The sequence below is a fragment of the Trachurus trachurus genome, assembly GCF_905171665.1.
Source record: "Trachurus trachurus genome assembly, chromosome: 18".
Classification (NCBI taxonomy): Eukaryota; Metazoa; Chordata; class Actinopteri; order Carangiformes; family Carangidae; genus Trachurus; species Trachurus trachurus.
In genome coordinates this window covers 29,177,879-29,194,910 of record NC_139909.1, presented here as the reverse complement: position 1 = coordinate 29,194,910, position 17,032 = coordinate 29,177,879, and the positions used below count along the sequence as shown (strand labels likewise).

Genomic DNA, 17,032 nt, shown 5'->3' with positions numbered 1-17,032 from the left:
GAGGCTGCGTCTGATGAGTTGTTTCTTTCCCTCAGAGAGTTCACGCTGGACATGTCGATCGAGATGCCCTATGAAATCACCAAACTACAGTGCATCACTCACAAAGTCAAGATGAAGGTAACGTGATGATGATGATGATGCACTTTCTTACATGGATGTCAGATATTTCCTCTGTCTCTCACATGAAAGTCTACAAGATTTAATATTAGTTTCACTATGGTTTGTTTCTTGTTTCGCAATTTGGAAATAAAACAAAAATGAAATGAAAATATTAACATTCAAAATAAATCAAGAGAACAGGCTCCAGGAAATACTGCAGTTTTCATATAAAGACTCTTTATATGAAGTGTATATGCAGTTTTCATATAAAGAGTCTTTATATGAAAACTGCAGTCTTTATATGAAAACTTCAGTATTTCCTGGAGCCTTCATATTATTGAAGAAGGTTGTACAAAGTGTCTTTAAGACACTTTGTACAACCTTCTTCAATAATATGTGTTTTTCTGTGTTGTAAGATCAGGTTGTTTTTTCTTTTCTCAGTCTCTCTCCCTCTGTGTTTGTGGTCCCATAGGAAACAGACTGCAAGGCAGTAGTGAGTGTACTGCAGGGAGAGGTCATGGGTGCAGAAGGTTTCCAGCTGTCAATCACTCTGTCTGACGGCCACCTGCTCAGGATGTGGGTGGAGAAAAGGGCTGTCCCAATTAATCGACCTAATCGATTATGTCGATGACGTAAATACGTCGACAGGTACAACATACCGTCGGGCAGCAGAAAAACACACGCTGTACCACAGCAGCACCACGGCCATGAACCAGCACCTGAAGCTGCAGTATCGTTCCGTTCATTCATTTCAATTTAAAAATTTCAATTAACTTAATTAATCCCGAAGGAGGGAAATTTGTTTGTCCCAGCAGCACACAACAATAAAAACAAATACACAATATAAAAATAGACAGATAAATACTCCCGGCACACACACACAACAATCATTCATTAAAAATATGGTCAGCTAGACTGCCCAGGTCTGGAGACTACATATGTGTTATAAAGTCTGATGGCCTCAGGCAGAAAGGACGCACTGTAGCGCTCCCGTGCCGGAGTCTTTGGCTGTGGCAGCTCCTCAGGCCGTCCAGGCTGCTGTGGAGGGGGTGGGAGACATTATCCATGATGGATTTGATCTTCCCCAGCATTCTGTGTCTCACCACCTCCTCCAGTGGAGCCAGCCTGGTCCCCACGACTGATCCAGCCTTTTTTATGAGTTTATTAATTTCGTTGGAGTCCTTCGCCTTTATACCCGCACCCCAGCACACTGCTGCGAAGAAAATGGTGCTTGCCACTACCGACTGATCATCTCCGCATAGCGCTCTTTCGCCGTTATTGACGCTCTCTTTCTCTCTCTCTCTCTCTCTCACACTCTCACACACACACAGAGCGACACAGAGAGCGAAGGGTGCGCGGTAAAAGCGAAACTCCGGCCCGATCACGGACCCCCCGCGCCCCCCTCCTCGTCGGACAATCAGACCACCAGCCACAGTCAACTTGCAAACCTGTGGGAAACACTGGTTCCACTGCTTTATGTATCCATAGATGTAAACACGTCCTGTGTAGTGTTGTCCTTTTTTTTTAATCCACTCCGTTGCTGCTCTGTGTGCACCCGGGCGCGGCACAGCATGCAGATCGTAAGTGAGGGTGATGTCCTGCACCCCCGGCTTAAAAAACATCCTAGAGGAAACACTGGTCTGCTCCATGACTATACTAAATAAATGTGCCTATTCAAAATCATTGTGCTAATATTTCAGTGTGCACTCTGCTTTATCTGTCTATTTTCCAGGTTTAAAGCAAACTGATGTGGCACAGTGTTTCCCCTCCAAAAAAAAAAAAAGATTATGAAGAGGAATGCACACCAGAAAGAGTATCTGAAGAATTTAAATAAGAGAAGTGTTCAGAAGTGTTTTTTTGTAAATGACTAATCGTCAACCAAAAAATAATCGTTAGATTAGTCAAAAAATTAATCGCTAGACTAATGGACTAATCGAAAAAATAGTTGATAGATTAATTGGGAGAAAAATAATCGTTTGGGACAGCCCTAGTGGAGAAACACCCTGACAAGGACCTTTGTCAGACCTCTTCCTCCTCTCTCTATCACACACAGTCACATCTTGTTCTTTTTAGATTTGAATCCACTCCTCTCTCCTCTAGACCTGCATGTTGGTTTTCTACCCAGACTTTGACGTCAACTCCGGCTCTGCGGACAATGATAGATAGATAGATAGTACTTTATTGATCCCTTTGGAGGTTACCCTCAGGGAAATTGAAGTCGTCCTCTTGCTGGACACGTCTGAGTCCATGAGGGGAGAGTCTCTGCACATGGCCCAGAGAGTCTCCCTCCAGGTCCTCAGAGCCCTCGGCCACAGCCTCAGAGTCAACGTTGTTTCATTTGGCACAGGTCGGTTTTGTCCTTCTAAATTCCTACGCACATTGTGATAAAACTTAAAAGAGACAAAAGACAAGATACGACTACAGCTCTCTCTATTAAAGTGGAAGCTAACGTTGGAGGTGACAGTCAATGGTATTCATTTGACTGCATGAAATTAAAAAGATGAACAGATATGAGAAATTAAATTACTTTTACAGAGAACAAGTGCCCGACACAAACAAAATTTCCCCAGAGGCTTCTTTCTAACCTGGATGAATTTCTAATGCAATGAGCCATGAGGTGTGACCATTATCCTCACACGTAATGAAATGACCACTGTTGATTGATCTGTTATGGCCACAGGTGGCATGTCAGGTGAAGCGTATTGCATCTCCTGGCTGCAGTTCAACCCAGCAGCACCCACTCCGGTTCAGGCACCCAAGCAGCTCCACGCTCTGTTCAACGACTGTCACACTCTGGTTTACGGCTTCGTGCCGCACCGCACCCAGCCAGGTACGCGCTGTATACACGGGACTGTCTCTACATCTAATATTAGAAACAAGTTCAAACTTCCTGTTACACTTTCCCAGACCTCAGTGTGATGTCTCTGCATACTTTTAATAATTGGCTATAGAAAAAGAACTAAAGTCATCATGTTTAAAAACCAGAAGATCTTTGTGTGTTTCCTTCATGCGTGATTGTTTCACACAGGCCACCCTCCTGGGAAACCTTAGCGGGCAGGAACTTAAAACCATGGTGTCGACCAGTGAGCTGCAGAAGACCAGAGGCCCAGTGAGTCCACACAACGGTCACCCTCTACACTACGACAGCTGCTCCATCAGATCAGTTGTAAAAATGTGTTTTACATAAAATAAAATACCAAAATGTCATAAGTTCTGAACATTAAAGGGGAACTACGCAAGTCTGGTCGCGTTTCCGCTGTTTTGCTAACCCTCCTCCCAGGGCTGCCCCCTGACCAAAATGGGGCCCTAAGCGAAAACATTTCTTTGGGCCCTACTATAATCGATTATAATGCTACAACTACAACCACTAATACTGGCAGTACTACTACTTCTATACTTATACTAATATTAATTAAAAAAAAACTATTGCTATCTATTATTACTATTATTGTCATTATTATTGTATAGGCTACAACTACAATCCTAATAAAACATACTAATTCAGTACCAAACAGACTGATTGCCTATTTCAAAATGTAGCTATATTCAAATGTAGTTCCTTCTGTCAACCAAAGTACCAAATACACTCATTTCTATCAATATTTATCTCTAATATCTCCTCCAAAGCTGCCTGTCATAGATTAAATTCACCAACAGATGGCGACATTTTACATCCATTAAAATAACATTAGCCAAATCCTTGTGTGGTGATAAAATAGATTATAAACTTTAGCCGAAAATACGACCAACAACTGATAAATTTACCACTGCCTTTCAACAGAGGTGAATGCATATGCAGACAAAGGTGTTAACAAGACATTTAATAAATGGTAAGGGCCGCTGGAAAATGACTTTCATCTCCAGACCATAGTCCACATGACTCTAGCTAAATGGACTGGAGGCTAGCAGCATCTCTCCTCCTACCTGCAGCAGCAGCTGTGCTGAGCATGGAGGTTTAGTGCTTGCTTATGCCACAAAGTTTTACATTTTTACTAGTGCTGGCGTTAACACCATTAACAGACATTAACGGCGGTAACGGCGCCGTTAATACGGCCCAGCACTAACTTCAACAAATACCCACCTTCGAGAGAAGCACCAGTTTCCTCTTGTTTTGCTTTTTTTCCCCTCTTGCTCGCGCCTGACTCGTAGGTTCTTTTCGAAGCCGTGATCACGTCTTCACCTGCAGCTACTTGACAAGTGCCTGCAGCACATGCATCTGACCAGTGATTGGTCAGATCGATTGCTGTCAATCATTGCAGTGACGGCGCGTGCGGTGTCAGATTACAAAATAAAAAAGGTCTCTTCTTCTCTCTCTTCTCCTGCCTCGCGCTGACAGCTGATCTAGTAGCGCGCCCAGCGTGCCCCGCGGCTGTGCATGCGCATCCTTTGTGCAAAACGGGGCCCCTATTGGATCGCGGGGCCCTACGCACTGTGCATGTTCTGTGTGTAGAACACCTCCCAGCCATGTGCATTTCTTTACAACAAAGCCTGCGAAAAATCAATAAATGGAGCGGTGGATAACGTTATTTATTACACGGTACCATTGAATGCTGTTCTCTGATTGGTCCATCGCTGCGTTCTACAGTCTGTTATTTCTATAATGACCGTCGTCAAGTATAACAGACTGTTGCTAGAGACGGCACTCTGATCAGAGGAGCACAGAAAAAAGAAACCATGCAGGATATTTACCTTGCGTTACATTTTTGGTTGAGTTTGGCGGCGCCTGTGGACCAAAGTGGTAGTGTTTTACCTGAAGGAAGACCCCATTTCCCATGAGCACCTGCGCATAGAGTTGTAAACACCCTGATCTTCCGGTCGCATGCAGTTGGATTGGAAATTAACAAAAGACGGGTCCAAACTACGTTTCTGTTTCCTTGAAACAGATAAATAAAACATTATGTTGAATAATTTACAGTAAACACACGTACACAACCCGGCAGGAAGGTGCCGCGTTGCCTGAATATCACTATTACTTGCAAGAATGTAGGCGTTCGCAGCGACTGCAACGGGGAAGTGATCTAGTTACTATTTTAGACATGATAATGTGTTTCATTCCTCCATTACTTAAAAAAGTAATCAGATTAATAGAGTAATCAGAGAAAGCGTCTCTAAATGACACGTAACACTGAACAACAGTTTCTTCCCATCAATCAAACCCCCCCCCCCCCCAAAAAAAAAAAAAGATTTGCTGTAAAGAGGTGAAACTTTGTCGCATCACAACTTGTTGATGGTTTTGTCATGACCATAAAGAAGATGATGAAGTGATGATTATTATGTGTGTTTTCAGTTTCTTCACAAGCTCACAGCTCGGGCCCTCATCAGGGATTATGAGGACGGGAACCTGGATAGCGATGAGGCCGAACACGTGGTGTGTGCAGTGTTAATTTCGTCAGACGAGACGAGACGAAAAATATTCGTCAACGATGGTTTTTTTCATGACGAAAACGAGACGAAGACGAGACGAAGACGAGACGAAGACGAGACGAAATTAATGCCCTTAAACACTGACTGTGACGAAATTTATACGCATTTTTTGTTGACGAAAAAGACGAGACGAAATCTACTTAATTAAATAAAAACTTAATAAAATGTCTCTTTCTTTTTTCGTCACAGACTTTTAAATTTCAATCCAAAAAGTGCCTTCACTGGATGCGCATCAGTTTTTTTTTCTCCTCCTGTGCTGCTGCCAGGGGTGTGTGTGTGTGTGCGCGCCTGAGTGATGGGAACACACACACCGGTGCTGTGCTAAGTGCGGCGAGTACACACTGGCTAGGGAGGGGGTGCATGGCCATTGCAGGGGGACTGCGGGCGCTGTAAATCGGCAGCGGAATCGCGCTGCGAAGCTCCGAGCAACGGAAATCATGTGCGAGCCGGAGCACCTCCCGTTCATATCATTGCATTTTGTCAATCGCTGTGTTTTATTTTGAAAATTAACCGGATTCTCTCGCTGTTTCTTTGTGCGACTTCCTGCCCGGCATGACAGGGTCACTCGCGGCGCGCGCTGCTGTGAACCAGAGCGATATGGCTCCGGTGCTGGTGTGAACGACACAATCGTTAACATCAAAGGGCTCCGCTTCTCGGCGCCTCGCGGCTACTCGCGGCGCTTCTGCGGCCGGTGTGTCCCTGGCGTAGACGCGTCTCCGCGCTGGTCAGCCGACAAGCGTGTAGGTGTAGGTGTGTGTGTGTTCATCTCTGTTTAGATACTGACAAATGGCCTACATAAACGCACACACAAGCTGGAAAGTTGGCTCATCTGACAGCTGTCAATAATGACATAAATCTTGTGAGATGAGTGAGAAAAAGACTAAAATTAATCTATTGGTTTGACTAGGTTAGTTGTGATTAACATGCTTTCAAAGACTAAAAAAGACTATTGACTAAACTAGACTAAAATACTTTGGATTTTCTTTGACTAAAACTAGACTAAAATGCCAAGACTTTTCGTCGACTAAAATGTGACTAAACAAAAAAGAATACAAGCTGACTAAATATGACTAAAACGAATAAGGGCATTTGACACCAGACTAAAACTAAATTGAAAAATAGCCGACAAAATTAAGTGTGTGTGTGTGTGTGTGTGTGTGTGTGTGTGTGTGTGTGTGTGTGTGTGTGTGTGTGTGTGTGTGTGTGTGTGTGTGTGTGTGTGTGTGTGTGTGTGTGTGTGTGTGTGTGTGTGTGTGTGTGTGGTTTAAAACAGCCCACTTCAGTGTAGTCGTCCAGTTTGAGCTCCACCTGCTGACGTGGATTTTTGTTTTTCCAGGGGAAGAAGGCGGAGCTGAAGTCCTTCATCATCAACCTGAGCAAAGAGTTCTCCAACCAGTCTCAGTTCACCAGCTTCGTCGCCATCGAGGAACGGGTTTGTGAAGTCGTCTGCCTTTTTTTCCACATTCGACTCCCTGTATTCACCTCTGGCAGCTGTCCGTCACGGCCACCTTCACCCCTGTCACTCTCAAGTTTCATCACATCACGTTGTGCACCTTGTTTCAGGACTCGGAGCAACCGGAGGACGGTTTCACTGACATCCCCAAGCTGATCGCAGAGGAAGACGTCGACTTCCTCCCCTACGTGGGCTGGACCTCGGAAGATGAATCGGAGGAAGAAAGCGACGACATGTGCTTTGGGGACTTCAAGGTATTCAGTGAAGGCCTAAGAAAAAATATTGAAATAATTTTTGCACTTTTATTTATTTATTTATTTATTTATTTATTTATTTATTTATTCTCCCAATAATTTTATTCAGTGAGTAACGCATTAGTAATATTTTCTAGATCATTGTTATAAAGTTGGACTAATATTTCTTGGGAAACAATGGTTTAATATAATGGAACGGGAATTGGGAAACAATGGTTTAATATAATGGAACGGGAAATGGACCAATCACAATTTTTCTTCCAAAGGTTTCTGGGTAGTAAATCATCGACTCCCCCTGCAGCATCTTCGGTGGCTGTAACTAGACAGTAACAACACGCATTGGTCCAATGGAAGCGCCTCCTGGTGGAGGAATATGGGTATTGCAAACGCGCCCAAGAAATGACAACTCTGCATTGTTGGTGAATGAGCAAGTGTGGTATTTTCAATATTTAAGGACATTTATAGATCACTCACATTAATAGCATCATTGAGGATCCTTTACAGATAAATATTAACACATGGGTGAGTAAAAAAAAAGCAAAAAAAAAAACAGCTGTCTACATTAATGTTTCAATCTACATTTTGTAATAAACAAATTGTAAATATAATTTGATATGACCAAGACACCTAAAAACAAAAACTGTAATATTTGTGATAGACAAGGAAGGAAGTAACATTAATTTATTTTTGAAATAGCTGTGCTCTGTATGTATTTGCGTACCTTGATCCACCGTGTTCTAGTTATTCTTAGATTACCAGTCTGTAATCTGGTGTATGCTACCGAGCATTTTACCGGTTGGCTGACGTACCTTTGGGGCGATATGAGACTGTAGTCAAGCCAGCCGCCCCAACATTGCAAATGCAGACAGATTATGGCTGCAAATAGTAGACGACTGAGAAAATCAGCGCTAACGTACTACAGAATGTGGAAACTTCCGGTTTCCAAAATAAACGAGGACTGCCAAAATTTCATTAAAAAGCTGTGTCATAAATCAAGTGTTGTACTATGCTCCTACACTTTTAAATAAATATGGGTATTTTTAGCTCAATCGCTTCCAGGTCGTGTGTTTTTAAATCACAATTTGACAGTCCTCGTTTATTTTGAAAACCGGAAGTTTCCACATACATACATAGGTTAGCGCTGACTTTCTCAGTCGTCTTTGACATTTACTTATTACTTAGCTACTTTTTATTTGTCAGTGTTATTTTGTTGTGATAGAAAAGCAAGTTTAACAAATCAGTTAATTCTGTGATGAGTAGATTTTAAAAGATGCCATTCATAAGCATTAGATCTAATACCAAAATATCATAAAATCAATCGATATCATCAAAATATTTAGTAATTATTTAGTAATCTACAGGAAAGATCAAGAGTAAGTGCTTGTGTAACAGAGTTTTGGTGTTGATTCCACTTCCACAGTGACAGCCAATCATATTTATCTTTATTCATGTATCACGGACGCTCACTGGTTAGCAGGGCTCTCCTCAGCACATAAATATGGGCTGTGACGTAAACACAGTGCCAGTATGCGAGGATTGAGCCCATGGTAGGTTTGTTACACGAAGCACAGCGTTATAGCCTACTCTTACTGAAACTGTGTAAACAATGTAATGTAATAATGCAGTTATCATGATATTATGTTCAGGAAGCTGGCGACAGTTTTACATGTAACAAAATGTGTTACAGAGGGTTTATTTTGTGTAATGTTTATAACTAGCGACCTTAGCTCGAAGGCTAAGCTAACTTGCTAATTTTCCTCCATAAAGCTGTGCTGAACGAGTGCTGTGCTTGACCGTGAGCTGACCAGTCATTTCCGTATCATTGTCCAGGTACATGTGTTTTGTTTATATATTTATATTTAATTAATGATGTACACAAATAAGGCCAGTATGCGAGGATTGAGCCCATGCTGTGCCGAACGAGTGCTGTGCTTGACCGTGAGCTGACCAGTCATTTCCGTATCATTGTCCAGGCAATAAAAGTCCGGTCCTGAAGCTAAGAGAGTGTCGATCCTTCTTGAAACTAAACAACACAACGCAGACAACTGTTACACTTGTTTATTGAATAAAACAGAAACTGTGGTATCTGGTCAGTGGTATCTGATCAGTTGTATTGGGCCAGTCTGGGCCAACACTGCCAGGGCTGATTATTTGTCCCAGTCCAGCTGCAGCTGTCATGTTAGCAGACAGTCAGCTCTTCTTTCTCCTTAGCATCCATGAATCAACATTTGTTGTTGAGGTGAAAAAATCTTTTAATATTTTTGGTCTTGTGGATTTCTAATTATTACTTTTATGTCTATTCTTTTCCTCTCTGATATGTAGAGACACGTCAGTATACTGCTGGAAGACAGACAGACAGACGGCAGTTGGTGAGGCTGGGGAAGCATGTCTCTGACACCCGGACCATCAGCACTGGATCCCCCCAAGGCTGCGTCCTTTCTCCTCTGCTGTTCTCCCTGTACACCAACAGCTGCACATCTGACCACCAGACCATAGTGCTGACGACACCACCCTCATCGGCCTCATCTCTGATGGGGACGAGTCAGCCTACAGGAGTGTCATGGTGCAGCATGAACAACCTGGAGCTGAACGCTCTGAAGACAGTGGAGATGATAGTGGACTTCAGAAAGGACCAAGCTGCCCCCCCCCCCCCTGTCATCCTCTGTGACTCTACAGGGACCCTGGTTGAGTCCTTCTGCTTCCTGGGCACCACCATCTCCCAGGAGCTCAGATGGGAGCAGAACATCAGCTCCCTCACCAAGAAGGCTCAGCAGAGGATAGGCTATACTTCCTGCTGCAGCTGAAGAAGTTTCACCTCCCTGTGAAGATGCTGGTGAACTTTTACACTGCCACCATCGAATCCATCCTCACATCCTCCATGTCAGTCTGGTGTGCTGCAGCTCCGGCCAGAGACAAGGCCAAACTGCAGCGTGTCATTCACTCTGCCCAGAGGGTGATCGGCTGCAGCCTCCCATCTCTTCAAGAGCTGTACATCTCCAGGACCCGGAGACCAGAGCCAGAATGGCTGCTGACCCCTCTCACCCTGGACACAAACTCTTCCAGCCCCTCCCCTCTGGCAAAAGGCTCCGATCCATCCGGACCAGGACCTCACGCCGCAAGAACAGTTTCTTCCTCTCTGCAGTCAGCCTAATGAACAATGGCCCAGCTCCCCCTAAATAACACTAAACCTACTGACCGACAGTCACTCTGCACTACAACATTTTGCACAATAACTTACTTAGTTGTAAGCCTGTGCATATTCTCATTTGTCCAGGTCATAGTATTTCAAAGGAGGTTAAATCGAAAGCAACTGGACTTAGTTATTTGTCTGGGAAGACGTTTCACCTCTCATCCAAGAGGCTTCATCAGTTCATAAACCCTGAGAGACCACCTATCTCCAATTTACAATGCTGCCCTTTCATCCCTTCCCAGGAGATTCAACAATCTTATTTCATTCCATTCCATCCCATCTGACTCCAACGACTGTCGTTATAACAACATAGGGCACTAACGAAGTCGAAACCAACTTTCCATCAAAGACAGTCACTTAAACGACTGTCGTTGGCACTTGGAGCAAGAAAGGGAACCAGTGACATCATCGCCCTTGTGAACGCCCCCACAAGAGGTTAAATACCTGGGTCTCCACACCAGATAGTTGGACCAGTCCCAGCCTGGTCAGATGCTACATGAACTGATGAAGCCTCTTGGATGAGAGGTGAAACGTCTTCCTAGACAAATAACCAAGTCCAGTTGCTTTCGATTTAACCTCCTTTGAAATTACTTAGTTGTATTTTGTATATATCTTTATTCTATTCTTTTATATAGTATGTGTATTTATAGTATATGCATATTTCCTTTTTTAGCCTCGTAAACCATACCAACTATCTATATATATATATATATATATATATATATATATATATATATATATATATATTTTTTTTTTATTAGGGCCGGGACTTTAACGCGTTAATTACGATTAATTAATTACACAAAAATTAGCGCATTTTAATCGCACTTATTTCAATTTTTTTTTTTCTCACATGTGTCTACGTGCGGTGCGCCCGCACGCGAGAGAGGCGGCAGTTTGAGAGGCTGACTGGCAGAGATGAGAGCTGGTGAAACACTAGCATGGTTATTTAAAACACCATCTCTGATCTCTGCCTGCACATAGATACACAGACATGGGCGCACGCTAAATGCGCTATATAGCGCTAATTGCTCAGCTGCAGCGCTATATCTATGACCTGTCACTGTCACAGGTGCATCTCATTATGATAGGACTTCACCCTCAGAGCTCTGTCTTCAGACTGTCACAACATCACACAGGGACAACATGGAGCTGCCTGTGTGATTGGTTACTGAGTTTTATTAATGTTTACATCAGGCTGAGTTCAACAAATCAGTTTATGCTACTGTGATTTAAGTAGCCTAGTTAAATACTACAGTAATCATCATAGTGTATTGGAAGGAAAGACCATTTAATCTGTATGTATCAAATATCGATTGATAATTTGCATCCCTAGTCTGTTGGTCTTGGTTAAGTACCACCTCGAATGCTTAAGCTTATGTATTCAGTTATTCAATGGTATACTAAAATCCATGTGAAAAAAAAAATGCTTCTCACTGTTCTCAGGTCAAATATTTATATGCGATTAAAATGCGATTATTTCATTACAAAGCCTCTAATTAATTTGATTAATTATTTTAATCGAGTCCCGGCCCTAATATATATACACATATATGTGTGTATGTGTGTATGTGTGTATTTATATATATATATATATATATATATATATATATATATATATTAAGGCTGTCAAAGTTAACGCGTTATTAACGCGTTAACCCAGCATGCCTTTAACTCTTTCACTGCCAAAGACGAGTTATCTCGTCTTAGCGAATCCAAGCGTAGTCTGCCAAAGACGAGATAACACGTCTTAGCGTTTTTTTAATGGCAACGCCATGTTGAATGTCTTGCCCTACTCCTCTGTGAAGATCAGACTTGTATCATCAAAATAAAGTGCAGAAAAACACATTTGGATTGAGAGATATAAAAAATATAGTGTGTTTTTCCCCCCTCACGGAGCGGTGCGGGTGTCTGACTGCAGCGGCGCCGCCCCGTGACACTCTGGCCGCCGGTGAGAGCTTAGGGGGCGGCGGCGGGGCTCATGGCGGCTCGGCAGCTCGGCAGCTCGTGAAGCTCCGTGCAGCTCCGTGATACAAAGCACACATGTTAGTAACAACAACCCCGTTGATCGCTCGTCGTTAGTCGTCATGAGCGTTTGGAAAGTCGCCAGATTTTGCGAGAAATCACTCGGATAGCAGCTTGAAAATCCCGCGATCTAGTGTGGATGAGGAGCGGACGGCGCCGGCGAACGTGACGAGAGCTAAAGATGGTGAGTGTCTGTTGTGAGCGTGCAGAGACTGTCTGTGGCTGTGGGTTCAGGGGGCACGTCAGCCAGAGCTGTAGGCTGTGTGTAGATGTGTGTGTGTGAGACAGAGAGAGAGAGTGAGACCGCTGCCTGCTGACCAGAGGAAGCTGGATCTGATCTAAAGCGCCGTGTTTCGGCTACAAAAACCTGTCGAACTGATCCGCGCGCGCGCGCACACACACACACAGACACACACGCACGCACACACACACACGCACACGTACATGCACACGCACACGTCACGTACGCACACACTAAAAAAAAGGAAAGAAAAATTTGTAGCCTAACTCAAAGAAAAGAAAGAAAAGAGGCTGCAGTAGTGTGTGTCAGTAGCTAAATGTTTTGTCTGTTGTCATCAAAAGTCATTTGTCAGTGTTGATTTAGTTGTTGTTTACAAGAGAACAACTGTACAGATGCTGAGGCATCACTAAAGCAAAATATAAAGGAGCCAATTGTACTGGTTCACCTGAAAATGACAGCCGACACAAAAACCTCTTTTTCTCAAGATGTTGGTGCCAAAATGGCATTTTGGGCTAAAGTAACCAATATTCAACCACCAATTTCACAAGACTGGAACAAGATAGAAACAAACAGGTTTTTTTGCTGGAAAGTAGAGACCCTCATCTTTCCTTTGATGGGTTGAATGTGTATGTAGTAACAGTACATAATATATGGTGGGTCTACGGAAATCAGTCAAAAAGCTGGAAAATGCCTGGCAAGCTGGAGGAAGCTGCTGTGAGAATGGCTGGCAGTCAAAGAGTTAACGGCACTATTTTTTTTAACGCGCGATTAACGCAGTGACATTTGAACCTCGGGCCATTCCGTAGCTTGGAAAACCAGGAAGCAATGCACCGAGGTCGATGCCGCCAACAGACTACATCCCCGTGAGCAGTAATGGAAAGTGGTAGTATTTTGAATGGCAAATTCAGCTACAAAGTCTTGCCAGATGGCTCTCGTGACAGGACAAAAGTCATTTGTATTTATTGTCACCGTGAATTTACCTACCACCGGAGTACGTCAAGTCTCAAATACCACTTGTCGGCCAAGCACACAGCGGATGCAGAGACGCCGGCGCCCCCTCCTCGCATGAAGCAAACCACGCTGGATAATTTGAAAGGGAAACAGGTGGACGACTCTACAAGCCGCAAACTTACAAAAGCAGTCGCTAAATGGGTGGCTACAGCGTGCAGGCCGATAAGTATTGTGGAGGACGACGGTCTGCGAGAAATAATCCGCATTGCATCCAAGGACTGGACATACGAACTGCCTAGTTGAGCCACTACGGTCAAGAATATCCACGAGCTGTATGAGGGCGAGAGAGCCAAGGTGGCGGCGGCGTTGGGGCAGACAGGCACAGTGGCGCTGACCGGAGACTACTGGACCTCACTGAGTAATCATAGTTATCTCGGCGTCACGGCGCATTATTTTGATAACGAGTGGAGACTTCAGTCGCGAGCTCTAACTGTTATGAAAACAGAGGAGAGGCACTTCGCCAGTACGTGCGCGGAGCATTTCATGCACATAGCGAGAGAGTGGGACATCACAGAGAAAGTCAGCACGCTGACCACCGATAGTGCACGGAACATGATCGCGGCGTCTAAGGAGCTCCCGTTTGAGCACATGCCCTGCACAGCACATCTTCTCCAGCGAGCTATCACCGTTTCTCTACAACACAGCCCATTTGATAATGCACTGGCAAAATGCAGAAAGGTAGTCGGCCATTTCAAGCACAGTGCGCCAAATTCAGCGGAGCTTGGGCAGCAACAAGTTGCGAGGGGAAAAACTAAAGAGGTGCTTACACCGGATGTTTCAACCAGATGGAACAGCACCCTGGAGATGATCAGGCGTATTCTGAGAAATCAACCACTGAGAGATGCCCTGGCCCTCCATGCAACCAAGGTCACCATGCCAACAGCAGCTGAGCTGGATAAACTGCAGAAGTTGGAGGCAGTGCTGGAACCCTGCAGGTGAGTTACTGTCTGATACTCCCATTGATGCAATAATTGTTTCTAGGTGTGTGTAGGCAGCGCGCATGTGTGTATGGTTGAAATTGTGTGTGTCTGTGCGTGTGCATGTGTGTGTGTGGGTCAGGATATCAGCTCTGCCCTGCTCTGCTCGTATGTCCACACATGTACCCGTATAGTCTGCGTGGGTTTATGCTCTATATGCATGTGTGCATATAGACGCCATACGTATGAGTGTGTGTCTCCCTCTGTGTGTGTGTGTGTGTGTGTGTGTGTGTGTGTGTGTGTGTGAGAGAGAGTAAGAGAGCTGAGAGTGTGTGTGTGTGTGTGTGTGTGTGTGAGAGAGAGAGAGTAAGAGAGCTGAGAGAGAGAGTGTGTGTGTGTGTGTGTGTGCACTGTTGTACCTATCTAAGAGGGGACATCGGCGTCGTTACACATTCACCAACAGGGGACCAAGCAGCCAACAGGGGACTTTTTTTAGGTCCCCTCTTGGACATGCTTTAAATCAACTAAAAATCATGTGAAAAACCTTCTGGTTAATTTTTTTAACTTTAGCCAAGAGGGGACCTGAGTGTGTGTGTGTGTGTAAAATACCATATTCAGCAGTGCCCCGGCAGGCTGGAGCAGGGTTTTTAACGACTCATTCACACACGTCGTTTCTTACACTCCTCCATAGTGTGAACGACTTGCAGCCCCGGCAGCCTTTCAGACTGTAGAGAGGCTATCAAACAGGCTCCTTAGTGAACAAACCAGTACCTTGAAACATAATTTGTTATTCTTTGTAACAAAATATAAAGGTTCTGTTTTCATGGATGTCTTAAGTTTAAACTCAACACTGTATTAGGTATAATAGACATTTTAAAATATTGAAAAAATTGATCACCCATAACAAAATTTTAAATGAAATGGTAATTTAGATCATTTCTGTTGAATTCTGATTAAACATTAAAAATAACTGACCTTGCTATTGTTGCTTGTCCAGTTTTTTTAAGCACAGGGTTTCAATTTTACAATATACATGTGTTCTCAATCTGTATAGGAATTATTAGTTGACTTACATTGCAGAAAAAGGTCCACACTTGGTTTATATGGAATGACAGGCGTCCACTGTTGGTTGGTGCATAATGACACACGACCCCACTTAGTTAGCATGGAGTGACATACACACTCCATCATGTGAGTGTGAAGTGATAGTTTTTAAGAGAAAACTTTCATCAAAACTTTATAATGAGTAGCACCAATAATGTTGTAATTATTTTTTAAATGTAGGATGTACTACTGCAACACACATTTCTACAGTCTATTCATTTTTTAATAGAGGGTTTTAGGATTTAGGGTAATCTTAATGTACTTGCATCATAAATCTGTATTCATAAGGATGTATTTTATTTACTGTTTTATATTACAGAAAACTCAATGGCAACCTATGATGATATATTATGTAGAAGTAAACCATCAAAGAGTAACTGATATTAAAGTATTGGCACGGCAATTTGTTATCTTTGGGGAAAATACAGAGGGTTTGGGAGATCAGTTTGTCAGAGATACAAGGGATAATTCATTGAGAGGATTAATCTCACAAAGTCCCTATGTTAAACTATTGCCAGACACATTTCTACAGTCTATTAATTTTTCACTGTACTGGTGTTTTATACTACTTAACTGCATTATTGTCATGGGAAAACACAGTTTGACATGGCCTGATGGCTCAGAGCCACAAAAAGTTACTTTTTGGCCACGTACATCTCATATAGATAAAGCCCTGTTGGGAGCACCTATTGTCAGACTTTTACTTTTTAAATGCATGTGATTTCAATTAATTTTAATGTATTTGCGTCATAAATCTGTATAGGAATTATTTGTTGATTTACGTTTTAGAAAAAGGTCCACACTTGGTTTATATAGAATGACAGGGGTCCACTGTTGGTTGGTGCATAATGATACAAGTGCCCACTTAGTTAGCATGGAGTGAAATACACACTCCATCATGTATGAATAAGAAAGAAATAAGCAAAAGTGATCATCCGTAAGATACATTTTTCATCAAAACTTAACACAAACATTTCTAATAAAGTAGCACCAATAATGTTGTAATTATTTTTAAATGTAGGGTGTACTACTGCAACACACATATCTACAGTCTATTATTTTTTCCCCTACAAGAGTTTTATACTCCTTGACTGCATTGTTGTTATAGGAAAAATATTTGAATTAAAACTCAGGGTTTTAGGTCATTTTAATGTACTTGCATTATGAATCTGTATTTATGAGGATGTATTTTATTTACTGTTTTACATTACAGAAAAAGGTCCACACTTGGTTTATATGGAATGACAGAGGTCCACTGTTGGTTGGTACGGAGTGACACACACACTCCAGCATGGGTGGATAAGCAGAAATGAG

At 43.0% G+C, this 17,032-nt stretch overlaps 1 pseudogene across 1 annotated transcript in view; it reads left to right on the top strand.

The window, feature by feature from the left end:
* The window catches only part of LOC311001983 (protein mono-ADP-ribosyltransferase PARP4-like), a 30,909-nt pseudogene extending 20,875 nt beyond the window's left edge, over window positions 1-10,034 (top strand). The window contains exons 12-22 of the transcript in view: window positions 36-117; window positions 572-694; window positions 1,065-1,213; window positions 2,307-2,446; window positions 2,780-2,925; window positions 3,128-3,208; window positions 5,387-5,467; window positions 6,860-6,955; window positions 7,087-7,230; window positions 9,553-9,599; window positions 9,701-10,034. The product of the transcript in view is annotated as a protein mono-ADP-ribosyltransferase PARP4-like (transcript). The remainder of the gene's footprint in view (window positions 1-35; window positions 118-571; window positions 695-1,064; window positions 1,214-2,306; window positions 2,447-2,779; window positions 2,926-3,127; window positions 3,209-5,386; window positions 5,468-6,859; window positions 6,956-7,086; window positions 7,231-9,552; window positions 9,600-9,700) is intronic.
* Window positions 10,035-17,032: the final 6,998 nt, after the last annotated feature.